This window comes from Bidens hawaiensis, unplaced genomic scaffold, assembly GCF_021521415.1.
Source record: "Bidens hawaiensis isolate Kalapana, Puna unplaced genomic scaffold, B.hawaiensis_p1.1 tig00042480_1, whole genome shotgun sequence".
Classification (NCBI taxonomy): domain Eukaryota; kingdom Viridiplantae; phylum Streptophyta; class Magnoliopsida; order Asterales; family Asteraceae; genus Bidens; species Bidens hawaiensis.
In genome coordinates, this window is record NW_027497534.1 from 117,870 (window position 1) to 142,637 (window position 24,768).

Genomic DNA, 24,768 nt, shown 5'->3' on the forward strand with positions numbered 1-24,768 from the left:
AACTTTTTAGTATTAATTTTTTGCCTTTGGTCCGTATTGGCTTTAAAAATGCAACCGAGCCGGTAAAGTTGTCAAATTATTTATCACATAATTAAAAACGTGATTTTAGATGCCCCTTTTATGCTTGTCCAGAGCCTCAAAATTTTAAGATATTCTCGAAGACGATCCTGCCAATTGTTGAAAACCAGGCCCAAAACACGATATTTTGATCTCAATCGACGACACTTTTTGTTTAATATAATTTTCTTGACACTAATTAACTCCCTAAATATACTATGACTTAAACTCCTATTTTCATAGTCTTTGAAACTAACAAGATAACATGAACAACTAAACGCATTTGAAATAAAAATAAAATAAGATAAATATAAAATACTTTTTGACATTACAAATAGTGTCTCTTGTAACTTTCATTTCATTCTAGTTGGTTCAACTAAAAACGAAGATGGCAATGAAGTTTGAGAAACTAGCAAGCAAATTCATAAAACCATTGGTTCCAACTCTTCCAAGCCTTAAGAACTACAAACTAGGTTTCATCGATGAACTTGCACCATTCATGAATGTAGCTGTTGTTCTTTTCTTCACTAAGAACAACAGGCACAATCCTATTATAGATGTAGGGTAGTAAAACTATCCGCAAACTAAAGAAATTACCCTGCGGATCACCAATATAACCCGCGGATCGCTAATGAGGTTCCGCGGGTCGCATAAGGAACCTCATGCAAAAGAAGTTCCCACGTGATAAGGAAGAGCACTTGTAACAAACTGTTTCTAGAAGATTACCACAACATTCCCTGACAACGACATCAGCCAATAAGAGGAAGACAGCTGGACACTTGATAACCGCCCCAAACGTGGCCAGGCTGTCATACCCTATAAACGCGCGACACGTGTCCATTCAGGTGAAAAAGGAATATCTTGACAGTGACAACTCCACCAATCACCTTCCCCTACCCCCAGCTATAAATACTTCAACCATCTTCATGAGGTATCCATTCACTCCCCACGGATTACATCAATTACTAGTACGACGTACTTATTCCGTTCACAGTACAGTACGTATTCTCACGTAGGAGGGTGGTTACGGGAAACCCCCTCCCCTTCTTGTCCTTCCCGTAACGAGTCTCACGGTGTCTGTTTTGCAGGTACCTTGCTGGGATTTGGTTTCATCTGATGTTGAGTGTGTATAATAATCAGTACTCGTGGAAACATACATCCGAATCCCCATGGTTTAGATCCGTGCTTCTTCACCTATGTTGTTTGATCCCCCAACTAGAAAAATCCTTCGAGAAAACCTTAGCGTGATTGTACCCTCTTGCCGGTAGATATGTTGAAGAAAGTCAAACCGTTGATTTGTAACGACGAAGGTGATGAGTTCATACAAGCCAAAGTGAACATCAAACTCGAAGATGTTGGTCTAGAAATGAATGTTAGTTTGGTTGATGAATTTATTCCATCCAAAACCCGAACCGTTGTTCTTACAATTCAATTGACCACCTTTGTAACACTTGGTGTAAGTGATACACATAAGGTTGTTGACGCGTCAACACTATGCACATTCCTAAATGAATGGGCTGCCGTGAACCAAGAACAAAATGACATCAAATTCACAACGCCAGGTTTCATCTCATCCTCACTGTTTGCTGGTCGTGATGTCCGCCCCAATCCAATACCATATATCATCGACAACAATTCGTTAAGCAAATATACGAGAAAGAAACTTTCATTTAGTGAGAGCGCAATATCCAACAAGAAAGTAAAGGCCATCACGAGGGCATGGTTGTCGAAGGTACAATTGGTATCCGCTGCCATTTGTAAGGCTCTCATTGGTGTTGATCATGTGAAACATGGTCACCCAAGAGAGTCTATACTCGGCCTAACAATAAATAGTCTTCATAGTACAGAGGTTTGTTTATTAATGTAATGCTTACATTGTAAAAAAGAATGGATGATGGTTTAGATCACATGCTTAATTTTCACTTTGCAGATCTGGCCGAATGGAAGAACCATGCGTCCATGCCTGCTGCAGATTCGGGACGGACTCCAAATGACTGATGTTTTTAAACAAGTGATGGCTGCATTTAGAGTCAATGATTCATTGGAACCTGTTTAGTGCTGCTGCCTTTTGAAAAAGCAATTTTGTTGATTTTCTTTTAATCTTTTCATGATGTTAAATGAATGATAGATGTTTCTTGATGGTTCAAAGTTAAAGTTGTTTATTAGTTATTTTGTGCCTGAGATTTTTCAAATAAAGCCTAGAGATAGTTGAGTCTTTTTATATTTGGTTTGGTTTTTAGTATTTTGATAAGGATTAATTAAGATTGTATTCTTTTTTTATATAGTAATGAGGATTAACTTATATATGAATATAAAAGTATACAACAAATTATGTTTTGATTATACTTTTATAAACTTTGATATGGGTACAAATGATGAACGGCCCGAAACAAAACGAATATGTTTTTTGGTTCGTTTACCCAAAATTTATTGCCCTTATGATGTAAAATACGTACTTTGGTAATCCTTTTTTTGTTTTCCTGATTTTCTCCATAGAATATGATACACTTGCAATTTGCATTAAATTTTTTTTATTGAATGTGCTCAGCTCTAGTCTTGCAGAATTCATGAAAAAAAATTTCTTATAGAACCACAGTTATCTCAGCATGTAAAAGTATAAAACACTTGTAAACCCTAATAATAAATCCTAATAAACATTAGGATTGAAACAAGCATATACTTCTTTCCCGTCAAATCCCAACACAAAAACCACAATAATTTTCTTTTCATGGGGTATAAGACATAATTAAATAGGCAGCACTGCACATATGCATGCAACAATGCGCCTTTTGTTCTTGAGATTCTTTAACATACGGGGTTGTCACACCACGTCCAACCAACCAGCTACAAAATGTCCCACCGTGTCACACCAGGGAAACTATCCAAAAGCGGTACTGTGTAAATGCTTGGTTCGCTAGAGGCATACATCTCACCACAACTGAATACAAGGCCGCCAAAGACCTCCCGCTTATTACCGGTGGTGGTGGTGTTATTGAAAGATCTCAGATGACTAGACACGGCAGCGAGAGAGGATAAAGCTGCGGTAGAATCCCTGTGGTAAAAACGGAATGTATCGCCCGTTTTTATGCCGTTGCCACGAACAAAAAAATACTCCATGTTATTCCTACATGAAGATGAAAAAACCAAACAAATTGTATCGTGCTCATATATATATATGGTAAGGATCCTAAGAAAAAACCCTTGGCAAATTGAGAACTCTGAGAACCGTTTTTGACCACTAAAAAAAATCTCTATAAAAATATTTAAAAAATTATAAAACAAAAAAAAAACGAAAATTTTAAAAAAGTAAAAAAACTTAAATTCTTATATTTCATTCCGGTTTCATTAAAAAAAACCGAAAAAAAGCTTTTTTTTCCCGATTCGCATATGTATACTTTCATTTAATCTCTAGTTTACGTAATGTACACATATGTACATTATCATTTACCTTAAATTATACATATGTGTATAAAAAAACATATGTACATATATGTACATATTATACATATATGTATAAAAAAACCCGAAAAAAAAGTTTTTTTTAATTCGTATTATACCTATATACATATGTATACTTTCATTCAATCTCTAGTTTACGTAATGTACACATATGTACATTATCATTTACCTTAAATTATACATGTGTATAAAAAAAACATATGTGTACATATATGTACATATTATACATATATGTATAATTTAGCTAAACCGAGAATTTTATTTTTTCGTTTTTTTTAAGAAACCAGGATGATAAATAAGAGTTTTGGCTTTTTTACTTTTTTTATTTTTGTGTTTTATGATTTTTTTTTATTTTTGGATTTTTTGTGATCCAAAATGGTTATCATAGTTCTCAATTTTCAAAAAGTTCTCACATGATCCTCATCCAATATCTATATATATATGGGAGGAATAATTTGAGAGCATTGTTGAGTTTTAAGAACTTAATAACTTCATTATTGACCACACATTTAATTAAATAGAATAGATTATGTGGTTGGAATTAAATTTGATTAAAAGAATTAAAGTATGAGAGGGAATAAAAATGTACGGTAATTACACTAATTTAAACGTCCGTTACATCTATGTAATAAGTCATCTAGGTGCGTAAAAAGTTCTGTAACTTTTTACGTACATGTAACCTACATATATTACGTATATATAAAAAAAATTGTTACGCTGAGTTCTTTGGAGTTCTTAAAACTCAAAGTGGTTCTCAAAAGAAATCTCGTATACATATATATATATATATATATATATATATATATATATATATATATATATATATATATATATATATACACAAATAATCATGACATAAGCACTTATCAACTCAGTGAGTTCTTTTTTAATTTGATACATATAACATTTTATAGGTTTTTTCTAAACACTTGTCAATTGTTGTGTCATCGTTAAACTTAACTCTTTCCTTAGTATGCTTGTAACGATTCCGGCAAATTCAGGTATACCCTAGCCGGTATATACTATTTATGTGTCATTTAATACTGAATATATGAATTTATACGAATATGTATGATTCACGGTACGAATTATACTCGATTATACAGTTAATCGTATTGGACGTACGGTTAACCGATTGACGGTTATTGAAACCCGAATGAATCGGGGATTACATTATAGACGAAATATATAATGTTTAGTGATGTTTACGAAGTATTAAAGCTTCGGGATAAGTGAAATAAAGCACAGAAAAGAATTTCGAGTTAATGGTACGTTGGTACGTTAAACGAAATCTTTTATACCAAACCAAGCAAGAGATGATCGATCAAGCCGAAAAAGATGCACAATTATTAATAATATGATGTTTCAAGTAAATAAATGTCATGGTTTAAGTTTTTAAAGTTTTAAATCGGTTTTATATAAATTTTATTTTTAAGCCGAAAAACGACCGTTTTAGCCTCGTTTTAAGCCGAATTAAACGTTTAACCGAAAAACGAACCGAACCAGATTATCCACAACATTATCCAGATTGCGTAATCTGAGCTTGTGGCCAAGATTGGAGGTGTGGGCCCCACCCCACCCTCCTTATTAGACCGATCGGCCAAGGGGGACTCCCCTTAGCCATTCATTTTCTTTTTTCTTCAATCCAACTCTCAAAATTCTCTCCATCCTCCACACATTCAACCAAAAATCTTTGATTTTTAACAAGATTCACAAGGTATAAAAATGTTGTTATGGTTGAAACTTGGTTTTTAATTCCATAATCTTGAGAAAATGAGGTTTCAAGTGAAAAATGGGTGAAAACCCGAGATGAAACCGATTCTTGCATGATCAAGTGATGTATACAAGTTATACAAGGGATCTTGGTCCAAGAAAGGAGTTAAAAGAGTCAAAAACGAATTTTTACGGTTAAAAATCTTTGTTTCTTTATCATAACCGAAACCATTAAAGAAATGGCTTGATTGTGGGTGTAACTTGCTTGGTGTGGTGTTATTGTGCTTGTAGGTGTTATATCTAGTTGCTAGCAAAGGCTAGAAAGCAAGATCTTTGCGATCTAAAGCTAGAAACACAAGGTAGTTCGGTTTTTCGTATGATTTATATGATTTGGACAGATTGTGATAGACTTAGAGTTGGGTCATGAAATTTCACAGAGATGATCAACACATGAAAATATGAGATCTGTGAAAATTTGGTAATTTTTGGACAAAGGATGAATATTTGGTGAATTTAATGCTCGGTTTTGGCTAAAAATGGTGAAAAATAGTTAAACATCATGAAAAATTCTGGAAAATTCCAGATAAGTTTTTTATAACATATAAAAGTCACACACAAAATTTCAGGTCCATTGGAGAAGTCTAAGTAGGCTTTTCGGTAAAACGAGTTCTAGGGTTTTCTAGCTCGGTTTTAGTGAAAATGGCATGTAAAATGAGATTTTGGTTCTGGAAAAATTACAGGGGACTTTGGGGATGGCAGGGGCCATCCAGGAAAAATTTGGGATTTTTCTAAGGTCGTTTGATATTTTCGACATATTTAGTGTTTAAATGACGTTTAAAAATAGATAAATAAATGTTAAATATAAAAATTAATTCTGGAAATAATTTTATAAAATTCCCCACTGTCAAAAAGTTATTTGTTCAAAATTTCAAGATCCGAGACTAAACGGATAATTATTTGTGCTAAAAAGAAAATAAAAACAAACTTTTAAAGCTTAAAACGCGTAAACCGGCAAAGTTCGCCTAAGCGAGCTGACTGGTGTATAAAAACCCTAAAAATGGACTATTTTCATGAAACTAAGTTAATCAAGTAAAAATAAATCATCCGAAAATAATTCGGATGATTTGGGTAACTTTACCCGATTTAGCAGTTTCCGGTGTACTAATGACGGAAACGGGCCCCGCGGCCAAACGGGGTGTCTAAACCGAGCTCTAAATTCACGGCTTTAACTAAAATATCAGTAACAACTATTTTAGGGTCGTGTGTGACCAAACTCATTTTTGAAAACATAAAAAGGGATAACCGTGCTAGGCACGCAAAACGGGAAAACAAACTAATGGTAGTTTTGACTAAAGAACTCTAAAAGATATCACAATCTAAGTCCTGAGAAGTGTTTCGGGGTTAACATTATCCCCGGATCGTGTACGGTACTGGGTTAACAGTGTCCCCAGACGTACCGGTTAACACGAATTTAAGTTATATTAATAGAAATTGTATAGTAACGACTTAGGGATCGTATTACAGATTCGGACCGGTAGCCGTGCACAGTGTTACATATTTGCTCACGAAAAGGTGAGTTTCACGAGCCCCTTTTTACTGAATTGTTTTAAATATTTTCCCGGGGCGGAAAGCATGTTCCTATCAAAATGTTTAAGTACATACTGAACGTATGAAAATTGCGTGTATTTTTATATTGTTTATCATACGGGAATCATGTGACATCTGCCCCGATCCGACCCGACCCAGGTACCCGTTTCTCTGACCCGGTCTCTTTCTGTTATGATTTAATATTTATTTATACTTATATTTTACTTTATAATAATAATAATATGTTCCTCCCCGCCCCTCTCTCTTCCTTTCCGCCGTCCCGTCCCTCTTCTTCTCTCTTTCCGCCTTCCTTTTTCTCTTGTCGCCGTCCCGTCCTTAAGCCTTGTTTCCCCTTTAACTCCTTGTCCTTTGTTTCTTCCCGCCTAAGGTTGTCTGCGCAGCTCCACGCACCAGACCCCTTACAAGGAAGCCTGCGTGAAGACCACCTGTTACTGCGATACGCGAGACGAACTGTCCCCGCAGCGCGCTAAGGATTGTAGTTCTTCCCGCGGCGCGCTATGGATACCGTTCTTCCCGCGACGCGCTAAGGAATATAGTTCTTCTCGCGACGCGCTTAGAATTGAAGTTCTTCCCACGGCGCGCTTAGAAATGTAGTTCTTCCCGCGGCGCGCTAAGGTTGGTTCTGTGTCTGCCTTCGCGCTCGCGCGCTCCAGCCTTCTCGCGCTAACCCCCCCCCCCCCTTTTGAGTCTTTTCTTCTGTTTAGTCCAGCTGTTTACTTTTGTGTTGTCTTATCTTTTGTGCCGTTGACCTAATCTGCTTTATGTCTAAAAAGCCACTTTTGGCGCAGCATGCGCACCAACCCCATTGGTTGACAGAAAAAGTGACTGACATTATCTTTTGAGATCTGCTTTTCCATGCTTGACCAGTACCTTTATCTGACCCGCCCATGCCTGTTTACTGTTACCTGTCAGCTTTTCCTTGTTCCCTGCAGCTGCCATATCTTTTGATATCTTTTGCTTTTGGAATCTTTTACTTTTTGGAGATCTTTTCCCCTTTTCTAGGGATTGTGTTCCCTAGGGTTTCTCTATAAATAATAATGTTAATTTCCCAACACTACACACACAAAGCACTTAAACTCTCCTATTCTCTCTTGCTCCTTGCTCTCTCTGCCGTCTTCCTCTCTGCCTCCGTCTTCCTCCCTGTTCTGCCCTGCTTTTCCGGTAATATATATTATATATAATAATTTACTTATTAATTATGCTAACTTATAATCAAGACTTAAAAACCAATCGTTAAAAACGATAATCTTTAATTATAGGATAACTTTGCTTGATAAGAGTTGGTTCTTGCTTTATCTTACACCGCACCGTTTATCAAGTGAGTAATCTCGTACCTAATCCCTTTTTATTTTTAATGTTTTGGGATGTTCATGTGTTCGTACAAACTTAGAGTCTTAAACTTGTTTATGAACTTTAGTCGCGCAGTATCCCATGTGTTGAGGACGTTTACTTGGCTGTTTATTTGTATGTGTGTATCATTAACCGCTTTGTTCGGCCTATTCCGAAGTTTTCATGGATCCATTAGATGAACACGGGAGACCTATCGTTTACGGTTTTCTTTGTTTACACTTGCACAGATGTTTTCTTGTTTTTGTGCTCATTTGGGAGCACGGATTGAACTATGAACTATGATCTATTTAGGCTTGATCACAATCTGATTGCACCCTTGTTAAACACCAGACATACACGTGTTGCGCGCAGATTTATTGTTATCTATGTATTGTATTAAACTTGATTTCTCACAAACACGCAAGTGTCTGACGTTTTATTTTAACACATGTTCAGGTTTGCAGTAGCTGTTTTGGAGCTTGAGGACACGCAGGAAGTTTTCTTTATTTTGGACCTAGATTAAAATGTATCAAGACAAGTTTTTGCTGTTCGAATATTATGATTTATATATATTGATTTATGATGATTTATGTTATCTTATGTTTACTTTGCGCGTGCGCGAATGAATGTATTTATTAAATATTGACACCCAATAGTGTCACGAGTAATGAAACAATATGTGGCGCCCCGATGTATAATCCGCCTTTGGTCGGGGTGTTACAGATTGGTATCAGAGCTCGTTGACTTTAGGATAGGTGGTTAGACGTAACGGCCTAGAATACCTAAGAGTCCCCTCTCGCGCATGAGAGAAATCTCATGTTTGCACGCTTATTGTTAATTACTCGTTATTTATAAATATGCTTGCGCAGACGCAGCGTATGGTTTTATGTTTTATTTCGCGATATTTCGATTTTTGATGAATTTCGATTTTTATTGATTTTACTTACATATTCGTTTGTTGGGATTGAAAATCCGAAAAGTCATGGTGATACATGAATAGTTGATTTTCAAATTCCATTTACGATTATGTTCTGAGGTTGGAGACTTGAAAAGTCATGGTGACACATGAATTGTCAACCTCCAATACTCATTTTCTTGTATATTTTATATTGAAGATTGAAAAGTCATGGTGATACATGAATCGTCAATCTCCAATACTCGTTTACTCGTTATTTTAAATTGAGAATTCGGAAAGTCATGGTGATACATGAATCGTCAATCTCCAATACTCGTTTACTCGTTATTTTAAATTGAGAATTCGGAAAGTCATGGTGATACATGAATTGTCGATTCTCGATTCGAATTTGTTACCTTTATTAAGTCTGCTTTTAGGGTCATTTATTTTACTTTTGACAGTAACTGACTCCGCGAAACCAAGCTTTTCGAGGTTATACTTTGCGCTAAAACCAAGATATTAACTAAAATTAAAACTTTTATAGAATGCCTCCGCTATCTCGCCGCCATCAGAGGAGAGAAGCCTCGCGCAGACGATCGCAGCAACGTTCCCAGGAAATGGCCGCCGCAATAGCCCAAGCTTTGAGCCAAAACAATACCAATACCTCCGGTTACAACATTAAGTCCTTTAACGCGGGTAACCCTCCAAAGTTCACAGGTCTTGAAGGAGCCACCGTGATGCTCCAGTGGCTTGAGAAAATAGAAAACACTTTCCTCCACACCCAATGCCCCTCAGACAGACGAACCCTATATGATTCCAGTGTCCTGGAATCTAGAGCGCTTACATGGTGGAATGGAGTAGCTCATGCGCGTGGCGCAGAAACTGCTTCTAGCATGCTCTGGGAGGAATTCAAAGAAATTCTGACGCGAGAATTCTGCCCTCCCAACGAAGTTATGCGCCTGGAGGAAGAATTTTGGAATCTTAAGCAATACAGCGGTGAAGCGCGCGAGTACGCGACGCGCTTCCATGAACTAAGCCTGCTTGTCCCTCACCTTGTTACCCCTTCCCGCCGAGCCATCGAGAAATTCCTTGGGGGTCTATCCATGGAAATTCAAGATTCTGTATGGGCCAGAAACCCAGTAACCCTCTCTGACGCCATCGAGTTGGCCGCTGTGCTCAGCGACAACCATGTCAGAGCAGGAACCCTGTTCCTGCGGGGATCTGAGAAGACCAAACCCACCAAGACTGCCCCTGAACCAACAGAAACCAAACCAGAACCCTCAAACCGTAACAACCTCAAGCGCAGGCGCAAGGCCTATGCGCTTACCAACCCGCCCATAGTCCAGCAATCCACCTACCAACCCCCAGTTTACGCGCCGAACCCACTGTCAACCTACCCAACTCCCCCTGTAGTCCACAACTATGCCTTAACTAATCCAGCACTCCCTGCCCCGCCAACTAAGAAACCTTACACAGGAAACCACCCCTTTTGCCCAACCTGTAGACTTCACCACCCAACCCAAACCCCGTGTCGACAATGTAACCGATGTGGCCGCGTTGGTCACTCTGCTGAGTTCTGTAGAGTCCCTCTCGCCAATCCAATTGCGCCAACACCACCAGCCTACCCGCAGAACCCACAACCAACATACCCTAATCCACGACCCAGGTCGTGCTATAACTGCGGTGATCCCAGTCATTTCCGGAACGCGTGCCCGAGACTACAAGTTCAGATTACGCAAGCGAATCCGGTGAACCAGATTTCGAACCAAGTGACACGCGGACGAGCTTTTAACATAACCGCGCACCAAGCGCAAGCGAATAATGACGTAGTTAATGGTACATTTTTGCTTAACGGATTTTATGCTTCTGTACTTTTTGATACTGGCGCCGATCGAAGTTTTATTTCTCGCGCGTTTGAGCAGAAGCTTGCGCGACCGCGCAACGACTTAAAAGAGAATTTTTCAGTTGAATTGGCTAATGGCGAAACTGTTTTAATTAACTCAGTGATTAAAGATTGCACGCTTAACCTTAACGAAAACGATTTTCTGATCGACCTCATCCCCATGCCTCTTGGAAGCTTTGATGTTATCATTGGTATGGACTGGCTTACGCATAATCGCGCCGAAGTTATTTGCGCCAAAAAGTTGATTCGCATTCCTCGAGAAAACGGTGATCTTCACATCTACGGCGAAAAACCCTCCAGTAGTCTTAAGCTTATGTCTTGCGCCGAAGCTCAAAGACTCATGCGGAAGAAGTGTATTGCATTTCTAGCCCATGTGGTTAAACCCGATGAAGAAAAGAAGAAGCTTCGCGATATCCCTGTTGTGCGTGATTTCCCTGAAGTTTTTCCTGATGATCTTCCTGGTATCCCTCCCGCTCGTGAAGTCGAGTTTCGTATTGATCTTGTCCCTGGTGCTTCCCCCGTAGCTAAATCTCCTTACCGTCTTGCGCCCGCTGAGATGCAAGAATTGGCAAGCCAACTTCAAGAGTTGACTGCTAAAGGATTCATTCGCCCTAGCTCTTCGCCCTGGGGTGCTCCGGTGTTGTTCGTTAAAAAGAAAGATGGATCGTTTCGCATGTGTATTGATTACCGCGAGTTGAACAAACTCACCATTAAGAACCGGTATCCCTTACCGCGTATTGACGACCTCTTTGATCAACTCCAAGGTGCCTCTTGTTTTTCCAAGATCGATCTCCGTTCTGGTTATCACCAGTTGCGCATCCGCGATGAAGATGTCCCGAAGACTGCTTTTCGAACTCGTTATGGCCATTTTGAATTCTTGGTCATGTCCTTCGGTTTGACCAACGCACCCGCCGTTTTCATGGATCTAATGAATCGGGTGTGTAGGCCTTTCTTGGATAAATTCGTGATTGTGTTTATCGATGACGTTCTGATTTATTCTAAGACCAAGGCCGAGCATGAGCAACATCTTCGGTTGGTGTTGCAAAAGCTTCGAACCGAGCAGCTCTTTGCTAAGCTTTCCAAGTGTGAATTCTGGTCTGATGAAGTACAGTTTCTTGGCCATGTTGTGAACAAGATGGGTATTCATGTCGACCCATCCAAGATTGAAGCAATCAAGAACTGGATTACGCCGACCACTCCTTCTGAGATCCGTTCCTTTCTGGGCTTAGCTGGTTATTACCGGCGCTTCATTTCGAACTTCTCGAAGATCGCTTTGCCTTTAACAGCTTTAACGCACAAAGGTAAACCGTATATTTGGGGCTCGAAGCAAGAAGAAGCCTTTCTAACGCTCAAGCGTTTGTTGTGTGAAGCTCCTGTTCTTGCGCTACCTGAGGGTAATGATGATTTTGTCGTGTACTGCGATGCCTCCAACCAAGGTCTCGGTTGTGTTCTTATGCAACGAGGCAAGGTTATCGCTTACGCATCGAGGCAACTCAAGGTTCATGAAAAGAATTATACAACTCACGACCTCGAACTTGGTGCAGTTGTTTTTGCCTTGAAGATCTGGAGACACTACCTTTATGGTACTAAGTGTATCCTCTACACTGACCATAAAAGCCTTCAGCATATCTTTGATCAAAAGGAACTTAACATGAGGCAACGCCGATGGAACGAACTCATCAGCGATTACGATTGTGAGATCCGGTATTATCCTGGTAAGGCTAATGTGGTAGCCGACGCGCTCAGCCGAAAACCCTGCCAGCTTAACTGTATCTTGCCGCGCACGCAGCTTCACTTCGCGCCGATTCAAAGCAACCTTGAATCGCGTATTCGTGACGCGCAGCGCGCATCCATCAGTAATGGTAACCTTCGCGCCGAGTTAGCGTGTGGCGCGGAAGCGCACTTTGTCCCTAATCTGAGTGGAATTCTCTGCTATCTCAATCGCATCTGGATTCCCTTTGATGAGAATCTTCGCGCTGATATCCTGAGTGAAGCGCACAAATCTCGGTATTCCGTTCATCCTGGCGCTGATAAGATGTACAAGGATTTGCGCATTACTTATTGGTGGCCCGGTATGAAAAAGGATATTGCTATGTTCGTAGCTAAATGCCTAACTTGTTCTAAGGTAAAAGCTGAACATCAACGCCCATCTGGTTTGCTCGAACAACCAGAAATTCCTACGTGGAAATGGGAATGTGTAGCGATGGACTTTATTACCAAGTTACCTTTGACAACAAGCAAACATGATAGCATTTGGGTTATAGTGGATCGTTTGACTAAGTCTGCTCACTTCCTGCCCATTCGTGAAAACTACCGTGTTGAACAACTCGCGCAGCTTTATGTCAAGGAAATTGTCTGCCGCCATGGTACTCCTTTGAGCATCATATCCGATCGCGATGGCCGTTTTATATCTCGCTTTTGGAAATCTCTCCAATCTGCGCAAGGAACTCGCTTGGACATGAGTACGGCATATCATCCTCAGACTGACGGTCAGTCTGAGCGAACTATTCAAACTCTTGAGGATATGCTCCGATCTTATGTTCTTGATTTTGGAGGTAATTGGGATTCGCACCTGCCTTTGATCGAGTTCTCTTATAATAACAGCTATCATTCCAGTATCGGTATGGCCCCATTTGAAGCACTTTACGGTCGTAAGTGCCGCTCCCCGATTTGTTGGAACGAAGTGGGAGAAGCTCAAATCACAGGACCCGAACTTGTTCAAGAGACAACCGATAAAATCGCCAAGATCCGTGATCATCTACTGACTGCCAGAAGCCGACAGAAGAGTTACGCAGATCGTAGGCGGAAGCCTCTCGAATTTCAAGTTGGTGATCTTGTTCTCCTCAAAGTGTCGCCCTGGAAGGGTGTTGTCCGCTTTGGGAAGAAAGGTAAGCTTGCTCCTCGATATGTTGGACCATTTAAGATTCTCGCGCGTGTAGGAAAAGTTGCCTACAGACTTGACCTGCCGCCCGCGCTCAGTAATGTGCATCCAACGTTCCATGTATCTAATCTCAAGAAGTGTTTAGCTGACGAGAACCTTCACATTCCACTTGATGAAGTTCAAGTTGATGAAACTATGCATTTCGTTGAGAAGCCTGTTGAGATTATGGATCGCGAGGTTAAGCAAACCAAGCGCAGTCGCATCCCTATCGTGAAAGTTCGCTGGGAGTCCAAGCGCGGAGCCGAGTTTACATGGGAGAGGGAAGATCAAATGAAGATCAAGTACCCGCACCTGTTCTCTGCGCAACCTACTTCGAGATAAATTTCGGGACGAAATTTCTTAAAGTAGGGGAGACTGTGACATCTGCCCCGATCCGACCCGACCCAGGTACCCGTTTCTCTGACCCGGTCTCTTTCTGTTATGATTTAATATTTATTTATACTTATATTTTACTTTATAATAATAATAATATGTTCCTCCCCGCCCCTCTCTCTTTCTTTCCGCCGTCCCGTCCCTCTTCTTCTCTCTTTCCGCCTTCCTTTTTCTCTTGTCGCCGTCCCGCCCTTAAGCCTTGTTTCCCCTTTAACTCCTTGTCCTTTGTTTCTTCCCGCCTAAGGTTGTCTGCGCAGCTCCACGCGCCAGACCCCTTACAAGGAAGCCTGCGTGAAGACCACCTGTTACTGCGATATGCGAGACGAACTGTCCCCGCAGCGCGCTAAGGATTTTAGTTCTTCCCGCGGCGCGCTATGGATACCGTTCTTCCCGCGACGCGCTAAGGAATATAGTTCTTCTCGCGACGCGCTTAGAATTGAAGTTCTTCCCGCGGCGCGCTTAGAAATGTAGTTCTTCCCGCGGCACGCTAAGGTTGGTTCTGTGTCTGCCTTCGCGCTCGCGCGCTCCAGCCTTCTCGCGCTAACCCCCCCCCCCCCTTTTGAGTCTTTTCTTCTGTTTAGTCCAGCTGTTTACTTTTGTGTTGTCTTATCTTTTGTGCCGTTGACCTAATCTGCTTTATGTCTAAAAAGCCACTTTTGGCGCAGCATGCGCACCAACCTCATTGGTTGACAGAAAAAGTGACTGACATTATCTTTTGAGATCTGCTTTTCCATGCTTGACCAGTACCTTTATCTGACCCGCCCATGCCTGTTTACTGTTACCTGTCAGCTTTTCCTTGTTCCCTGCAGCTGCCATATCTTTTGATATCTTTTGCTTTTGGAATCTTTTACTTTTTGGAGATCTTTTCCCCTTTTCTAGGGATTGTGTTCCCTAGGGTTTCTCTATAAATAATAATGTTAATTTCCCAACACTACACACACAAAGCACTTAAACTCTCCTATTCTCTCTTGCTCCTTGCTCTCTCTGCCGTCTTCCTCTCTGCCTCCGTCTTCCTCCCTGTTCTGCCCTGCTTTTCCGGTAATATATATTATATATAATAATTTACTTATTAATTATGCTAACTTATAATCAAGACTTAAAAACCAATCGTTAAAAACGATAATCTTTAATTATAGGATAACTTTGCTTGATAAGAGTTGGTTCTTGCTTTATCTTACACCGCACCGTTTATCAAGTGAGTAATCTCGTACCTAATCTCTTTTTATTTTTAATGTTTTGGGATGTTCATGTGTTCGTACAAACTTAGAGTCTTAAACTTGTTTATGAACTTTAGTCGCGCAGTATCCCATGTGTTGAGGACGTTTACTTGGCTGTTTATTTGTATGTGTGTATCATTAACCGCTTTGTTCGGCCTATTCCGAAGTTTTCATGGATCCATTAGATGAACACGGGAGACCTATCGTTTACGGTTTTCTTTGTTTACACTTGCACAGATGTTTTCTTGTTTTTGTGCTCATTTGGGAGCACGGATTGAACTATGAACTATGATCTATTTAGGCTTGATCACAATCTGATTACACCCTTGTTAAACACCAGACATACACGTGTTGCGCGCAGATTTATTGTTATCTATGTATTGTATTAAACTTGATTTCTCACCAACACGCAAGTGTTTGACGTTTTATTTTAACACATGTTCAGGTTTGCAGTAGCTGTTTTGGAGCTTGAGGACACGCAGGAAGTTTTCTTTATTTTGGACCTAGATTAAAATGTATCAAGACAAGTTTTTGCTGTTCGAATATTATGATTTATATATATTGATTTATGATGATTTATGTTATCTTATGTTTACTTTGCGCGTGCGCGAATGAATGTATTTATTAAATATTGACACCCAATAGTGTCACGAGTAATGAAACAATATGTGGCGCCCCGATGTATAATCCGCCTTTGGTCGGGGTGTTACAAATCGTACGGAAATGTACTAAGATGGTAATTATCTGAGATGCTAATATTGTAAGGTTCCGCAACAGTGTTCTGGGTTAACATTGCCCCCAGAATGGGTACAGTGCTGGGTTAACAGTGTCCCCAGATGTCACTAGAAGTGTTTCTGGGTTAACATTGCCCCCAGAATGGGTACAGTACTGGGTTAACAGTGTCCCCAGATGTCACTAGAAATGTTTCTGGGGTAACAGAGGTTTCACTTGTGGGCTCAGCATAATTACATCGCTAATATATGATTATTATAATGATTTGTCATTGTTTAATTAAATTAGTGAAACTCACCAACTATTCGTAGTTGACCCGTTTTCTTTACATGCTTTCTAGGTACACCCAAATTGGAATGAGTGATACGTGCTTGATGATGTGTGCTATTTTGTGGAAGCTTAAGGATCTTTATTTTGTATTAAATATGTTAATGTACTATCGGTAAAACTTATGTGTTAACGCCTAGACGGTAACGAAACTCGGAACAATGTAATACGTTGTAAATTAATGTAGTGGTGTTTTCTTTATAAGCAATGCTGTTGATATCAGACGTGTCTGTTGCATCCCGTTTACGTTTCCGCTGCGGTTACGGGGTGTTACAATGCTCGTACACGGCTAATAAACTACTATATAGAAAATGAAAAATAATTTAATTTCTCAAAAGAAAAAGACGATACTAAAAACAAGAACATAAAAATAGCGTCTTACCCACAAAGTGAATAGAATGCAAGAGACGTCATACATCCGGCTTTCTCTTACCAGTGGAGTATTTTCTTTCTTTTGTTACCTTACTGTAGAGATCATAACTCTTTGATCCTACCAGTCATTATTTATAAAGGGATGTGATCCTCATACACCACCCCCCATATGCTTATATGGCTCGTATAGGCTACACATGACTGACAGGGGAAAAAACAGCTTTTTTTCAACCTATACGACCGTATAGACCTATACGAGCCGTATAGGTGTTAAATGGCTCGTATTGCTGTCTGACACACCATTAAACCTATACGGTCGTGTAGAGCTATACGACCGTATAGAAAACTTTTGCAGAAAAAGCCAACCTGCCTTTGAGCATTGTTAACCGCTGCCAAAAAACGACATACGAGCCTATACGAGCCGTATAGTGCTATAATATAATCTTAAACGAATGTTCTCGAGGTACAAGTGCAAATTATTTAGCCGAGTATATTATGTAAATGCTAATAGACAATTTATTCTATTCTAAAATATCATATTTAGCCAAGTATGCACTTAATATATTAAAATGTAAGATATTAACGTATTAATATTTAAAATTGTGTCCAAAAAATTGTCTATACGGCCATATTAACGTATTAATATTTAAAATTGTGTCCAAAAAATTGTCTATACGGCCGTATGGATACGGCTTGTATAGGTCTATATGGCATGTATAGGGCTATACAAGGCACTACAAACATTGACCAACAAACTCCGACACAAACTGACATGATTCAGGTGCTATACGACCGTATAGCCTTATACAAGCCATATAGGAAAAAAAAATGATGTATAAGAATCCCAAGTAGTATGGGAGGATCCTAAGCCTTTATAAAAGAGAAAGTAAATTGAAAGAAAATGTAACACAGTCTGGATCATATTTCCTTTCAAAACTTAAAAATAATATGACATGTCATCGAAAAATTCAATATGGTCTTCAGTTTCAGCGAAAGTATAACGTATGATCCTTAAATCTTTATTATCATACTTTTTTAAGATTGGATCCATTTTAAGAGAGAGAACCGTATTTCATTATTGGAAATTCATCAAATGACAAATAAAACTAACTTCATATACATACTTCTGTAGTTCAAAATTTCATATATTTTAATTTCACCGAGCAATGCGTTCAAATTTTCAAAAATTTCATATCGATATATACCTTAAATGGGTTCTTATAAAATGATTTCGGGACAAAATGGGTTCTAAGCAAAAAAGAATTCCAGCCAATAGGGGCTGACTTGAAAAAGTACCCCATCCCCCCACCTACCCCATTAAAATGAGTCGTTTTAAAAAAAGAGTACTCACCCTCACCCTCACTCCCACCCCCACCCTAGGGCTCAACTAAGTCGTTTTAATAAGAAAAAGAGTACCCAGTCCCACCTACTAAACCCCAAATTAACCAATTATTTATTTGTAGTTATAATAAAGTAGCTTGAGTATTAACTAAAGATATAAGAATAACATACTTCATTATGAACTTTATTCAATATAGTTTCACCATTAAGATTCTCATGCGACCCGCCTCTCCTTGCAGTGATCCAAGTCTCATAGCCTTTGTCAACAACAGATGTTGCCTTGTATGTGGGGCCTACAGGTGACAACCCGCTTGATAATACAGCATGAAATTGAGTTTTTCCTGTACCTGCTCAAAAAAATCGTTAAGAACTTTTCACAGCTGGATGAAACCAACCTTTAAATGCGAACATATACTAATTAATTTACAAAAGAAAATTGATTTGAGCTTTAATCTGAAAGAATAGTACAAGAGAAATCAGAGTCGAGTAGCAACTATAAATTATAGAAGCAAGGACACGATTAAACATAAAAAGTATATTATATCTACAAGTGTAGTTTTGATGTTACCGGGAGGTTTATTCCTGTCCATCGCAAATACCAAAGCAGCAGCAGAAATACCAGATTTAGCATCATTGGTACATCGATACCGAAGGGTGTGATCACCAACAATGACGGTTTCTGGCGACATGGCATAATCTACAATAACAAATAAAATTAACTAAATAAGTCAGAAATGAACTATATAAGTCGGCGTAACAAAGCCAAGTGTTTTGGAACCACCACAACCCATTTGTTTCAAAATAGCTCTCATGAAGTTGCTGTAGCCCTGTACAAATAAGAAAGGAGTTTGATCTTGTTAAAAAAAACATAAAGGTTATTATTGTTAATATATGCATAGATAACATGAGCAAAGACTTACACAGAACATTATAATGGCAGCAGGGGAACTAGACCCAGAAACAGAAGTTGAGAACTCCCTAATGTCTGTTATAAATTCGTCAATCATTTTTGGTTCCTGATACATGAATTCACAAACTTATATAGAGTATGAAGAGCTTAAAGCAAGAAAAAAACAAAGATAAGATTTGATACCTCAATTTGCTTTGAAAGTGAGATTGCTGAAACTTTCATCCTTGGTAGAAAACCAACAGTCAACATGATTCCATGAGGTTCAAGTGGAAACACGAACTCAACCTGCAGATTATTCGATTCGTCACTTTCTTAACACCATGTGGTAGAAAATAACTGATATAACATTAACCTGTTTGAATTCATCCGAAAGTGCATCCCTTGCGATTATAGTAATGACCGGAACTTGAGAGCCTAGTGCTGCAATAATCTGCAAGTCATTTATAAAATGAACCTAATTCATGGTTATAAATTGATCAATTTTGAAGTAGGAATGACATACGAGGTGGTGAGCCTCTTTCACATAGTCCAACTCATAGTCATATACGCCATCAATCGAAACAATGGCAAAATGAGGACGAAGTGGTTCAGATAATACTTTATTCACCACTTCTTCCACAGCAACCTGATCAAAATTAATTAATTAATTAGGGTATCATAATTCCTTATTGATTTATGTAAAAATTAGGGTTTGAAAAAAGTTGCATGGAAAGAAGGTCATCACCGATTATATCAATAGGTGCACCCATTCCGTATTTGATGGTGTTGGCGGTCATAAACTGTTTGACGTTGATGGCGTTATAATAAAAATATCGGACTATATTTCAGCACCTATCAAATCTAATCTTTGAATTTGGGACGCCGTTGCTCTCCACACCTTATTATCTACATATGCAATGATATAAAAGAGTAATAAATGTTGCACTAACTACGAGAATAAATTACATGATGAGAAAATTGAGAAAATATTGATTTGAGTAATAAATGAAGCAAGTTATAAATAAAAATTAATAATGTTGATTTTTACACATCTTTACAAAAAGCAGATTCGTAATAAAGAACAAATGTACAAACATATTTGAAGACCAATTAATTACTTTTATTAAAAACCACCATAATCTTTTTTTTTTTTTTTTTTTTTTGAGTATTTCACATTTTTTTCCATATTAACGCATAAACATTTATGCAAACAAAATGACATTTTTATATGGATTTAATACCGATAACAAAAAAAAAAAAATACAAGATAAAAATTAACAACTATCCTCAAGGTGTACAAAAGATTTATCACGATTACAAGGATCGAGTTGTTAATAAAGTTGTAGCCGTTGCATATACATGTGTTGCCATCCAATTGCAGATGGGGCTCTGTGACGAATCCAATACGCCGAGATGCGAGGCATAGGGTACTCTCCTTCTAACTGTACCATCGCATAATGGTTACCGTATACATTTGCAATTGTTATCACTTTATGGTGTTAAAAATCTCCCGGACCTTTCCAAAGAGGAAAACAAGTTACACAACCATGATTGCTCTAGTGATGGATGGTGAAAACAAACATGTTCGCAATCAGGATACCAGTCTCAGGCCAAACTATCCAATGTTTCGGCGGTGCAGGTGATTTTGTGAACAACAATGAAGTATGGACTTCATTGATTCCATTAGTGAAAACCGTTTTGTAGTTACTGTATACATTCAGTAATTCGCGTAATAGTTCTTCCCTGGCGTAGATCCACTGGTCTTCACCATACCCGAGACAAACAGCCACTGCTCGAAATCCACAATTTCCATCACCCAAAACGTCTTCTACATGTGTGATATACGGGTGAAAAATTTTAGGAATTTCATTCATCAGTGGATGCATGTAAATCGACTGAAAGTTTGAATATGAGGTGTTACCTACTACCTTCTCATTCAAGTCCATCATGCATGAACGTTTCTCCAATGGTTGGTGGTTCACGAAGAATGAGTTATACCATGTTGGTTCGTGCTTTATGTAGCATTCGTCAATTTTTGGACCCGAAAATCCGCCCATTTAAAATTTTTATTATTATCCGGACTAATGTTATTTAATAAAATCAGTAATTTATTAATCCTTTTGTTCATTGATTATTTATTTTCACTTCCCGACACTCGGTTCTGGTATCTTTTAACTTATAAAATCATATAACTATTAACAATGTGCAATAATCACCCCTTAACTATGTGTTGCCCTAACTTGCATAACCATACAAAAACCAAAGACCAATTGGCAAATAATATTCAAATTCTTTCCATCTTCTTCTTCCCCACCTTTATTGAACCAACATTTTTGGCCAAAATCACATAATTGATCTTACCGAATCAATTGCTAGCCTAAAACATGCTTAACCGACCTATTAAACATGGTAACCATGATTAATTGACAACTAATTTACCAAAAACTAAACTGCGGTAATAGGAACTCTAAAACACTATAAATACGTAACCAATTGATAATTAAACTTGCTCACACCTTCCTCACAACCTCGCGATACTAAGCCCTAAACAAATTCCCTCTTACGAAGACGTGTTAATCAGCATTGAGTCCAAGTTTGGCCGGAACACTGTAACATTCATCAATTTTTGGATCCGAAAACCCGACCCATTTAAATTTTTTTTATTATCCGGACAAATGTTATTTAATAAAATCAATCCTTTCGGTCATTGATTATTTTCACTTCCCCGCACTCAGTTTTGGTATCTTTTATCTTATAAAATCATATAACTATTAATAATGTGCAATAATCACCCCTTACTATGTTTTGCCCTAACTTGCATAACCATACAAAGACCAAGGACCAATTAGCAATCATATTCAAAATCTTTCCATCTTCTTTTTCCCATTTCCCGCCGGCCGATATACCCCCCCCCCCCCACCTTTCTTGAACAAAAATTTTCGACCAAAATCGTGTAATTGATCTTACCAAATCAATTGCCAGCCTAAAACGCGTTTAACCGACATATTAAACATGGAAAACTATGATTAATTGACAAATAATTTACCAAAAATTAAACCACCGCAATAGTTACTCTAAAACACTATAAATACGTGACCAATTTACAATTAAACTTGCTCACACCTTCCTCACAACCTCGCGATACTAAGCCCTAAACAAATTCCCTCTTACGAAGACGTTTTAATCAGCATTGAGTCTAAGTTTGGCCGGAAACCCTAGTCCGCATTTCTCCTTCAATCATTTATCAAAACAGGTAATTAATACGTGCACACAGTTCGTATCATCGTTTTAACAAAAAAACCCCAACTCAGTTTGAACCAACGACAAACAATTAAACCAATTTGAATTTCTAGGACTTATTGATTTGGGGATGAATTTTTATGTTGGTTTATATTTAACGTGAATTGATGTTATAACTGAGTTAGACACCCGCGCCAGTGGCAGGTGCGTAACCCTTTAATACTTCGAACCGGCCTGGAGGTGCGGGTTCGAGCCCCTCTAGGCACGGTTTTGTTTATTGTTTTTATTTCTTGTCTTTAATTTCTATAATAATAATAATGTAAATAATAAATAAATGTTATTTTAACGAAACCGAACCCCGGAAGTATTATTTTGACCATAGTTTCGCGTCATATTTTCCTATCTATAAGTATGCAAATGTGTGTGTGTGTGTATAGGAGAAATATAGTTTGAAACCCTCTTGAGTTGAGAAAACCTGTGAAAACCTTATGTAACATCGGTTTTTTTGTTACATTTAATACAAAACATCGAAAACATAAAAAAATGTTTTGCTATTTTTTACATTTTTTTAGTAATTTTTATATATGTTTTCTGGAGAGAGAAAATGTAAATAAACTTTTACATTTTTTATGAACTTTAATTGTGGACCACAAGATTTAAGCATTAATTAAAAACATGTGGTTGAGAATTGGTTTTTAGAGTTTTCACAACTCAAGTGGGTTTCTATTCTAACTAACCATATATATATATATATATATATATATATATATGGTTAGTTAGAATAGAAACCCACTTGAGTTGTGAAAACTCTAAAAACCAATATATATATATATATATATATATATATATATGGTTTCTATTCTAACTAACCATATATATATATATATATATGGTTAGTTAGAATAGAAACCCACTTGAGTTGTGAAAACTCTAAAAACCAATTCTCAACCACATGTTTTTAATTAATTATATATATATATATATATATATATATATATATATATATATGGTTAGTTAGAATAGAAACCCACTTGAGTTGTGAAAACTCTAAAAACCAATTCTCAACCACATGTTTTTAATTAATGCTTAAATCTTGTGGTCCACAATTAAAGTGAATAAAAAATATAAATATAACTTTTTCTCTCTCCTGAAAACATATATAAAAATTAGTAAAAAAAAGTTAAAAAATAGCAAAACATTTTTTTTTTGATGTTTCGCTGTTTTGTATTAAATGTTACAACATATATTACATGTAAAAAAAAACGATGTTACATAGGGTTTTCGCGGGTTTTCACAACTCAAGTGGGTTTTCATTTTAACATTACCATATATATATATATATATATATATATATATATATATATATATATATTCACACATATACACTAACATATTCATAAATAATATAAAGCAAATATTTTCATCTAAACTAATCTAGCTTAAAAGGTCAAATAATTTTTTCCCTTAATATAGATGTTATATAGATATTGTATATATATATAATTAGTATCGATTGTTTATTTCTAATATTCTTTTACTTAAAAAGAAATAATTATAGATTAAATAAAGTAATTGGGATTATGAAATTATAATAATATTAATTATAATGATAATATTAAATAATAAATAACAATAAATTGATGATTCTAAACCCTAAAAGACTCCAAACTTTCCAAACCGATTAAATCACAATAATGACGATGAAACTAATAATATCCCGTCAAATCTCAAATCGTTTTATATGATATTGCTCAATTAGTTATACGTGCGAATGCGACCATCGGAGTAGCTCGTTATCTATGTGACTCGAGTTAAAAGACAAATTTGATATTATTGTTATGCTAGTTGTAGTAGTTCATATTTATCGCAAGGAATTGTCTTTTCAATATTATATATATTAAAAAAAAAACTGTGATTACTTGCTCAACTTTATGTTGACAAACTATATATTTTTACGCATGACGCAGGTAGCTTTTTGGGATGAAGAAAGATGTTAATGGGTAGATTGAACTTTAGGTTGCATGATTAATAAAGACGAATTTTGTTTTTAATTATTTTAAGTTGTAATGTTTATTTCTTTTGAGACAATGTTTGTGCTCTGCATACTTGAATTATATGAAATAAATAATTTAGATATTGACATGTGTATTTTTTAGTGTCTTTTGAGCTATGATACAATTATGTCGCACCCCGGCATATTCCACCGTTCGTTGGGGTGTGACAGATTGGTATCAGAGCCGAAGGCTATAAGATACGTGGTTAGATGTAACAGCCTGATAGCATGCGTAGGGTCCCTACACCCTACTTGTTTAAATTTTTGTACAACTTAATTTATTTAAATTGTTTATCATATACAATTATACACAAAAGCAC

At 37.5% G+C, this 24,768-nt stretch overlaps 2 pseudogenes; one reads left to right on the forward strand and one right to left on the reverse strand.

Annotated features, from left to right (window-relative positions):
- Window positions 1-445: 445 nt before the first annotated feature.
- On the forward strand, window positions 446-2,113 carry LOC143593669 (pelargonidin 3-O-(6-caffeoylglucoside) 5-O-(6-O-malonylglucoside) 4'''-malonyltransferase-like; annotated as a pseudogene).
- Window positions 2,114-2,783: 670 nt separating this feature from the next.
- On the reverse strand, window positions 2,784-21,212 carry LOC143593670 (F-box/LRR-repeat protein At5g63520-like; annotated as a pseudogene).
- Window positions 21,213-24,768: the final 3,556 nt, after the last annotated feature.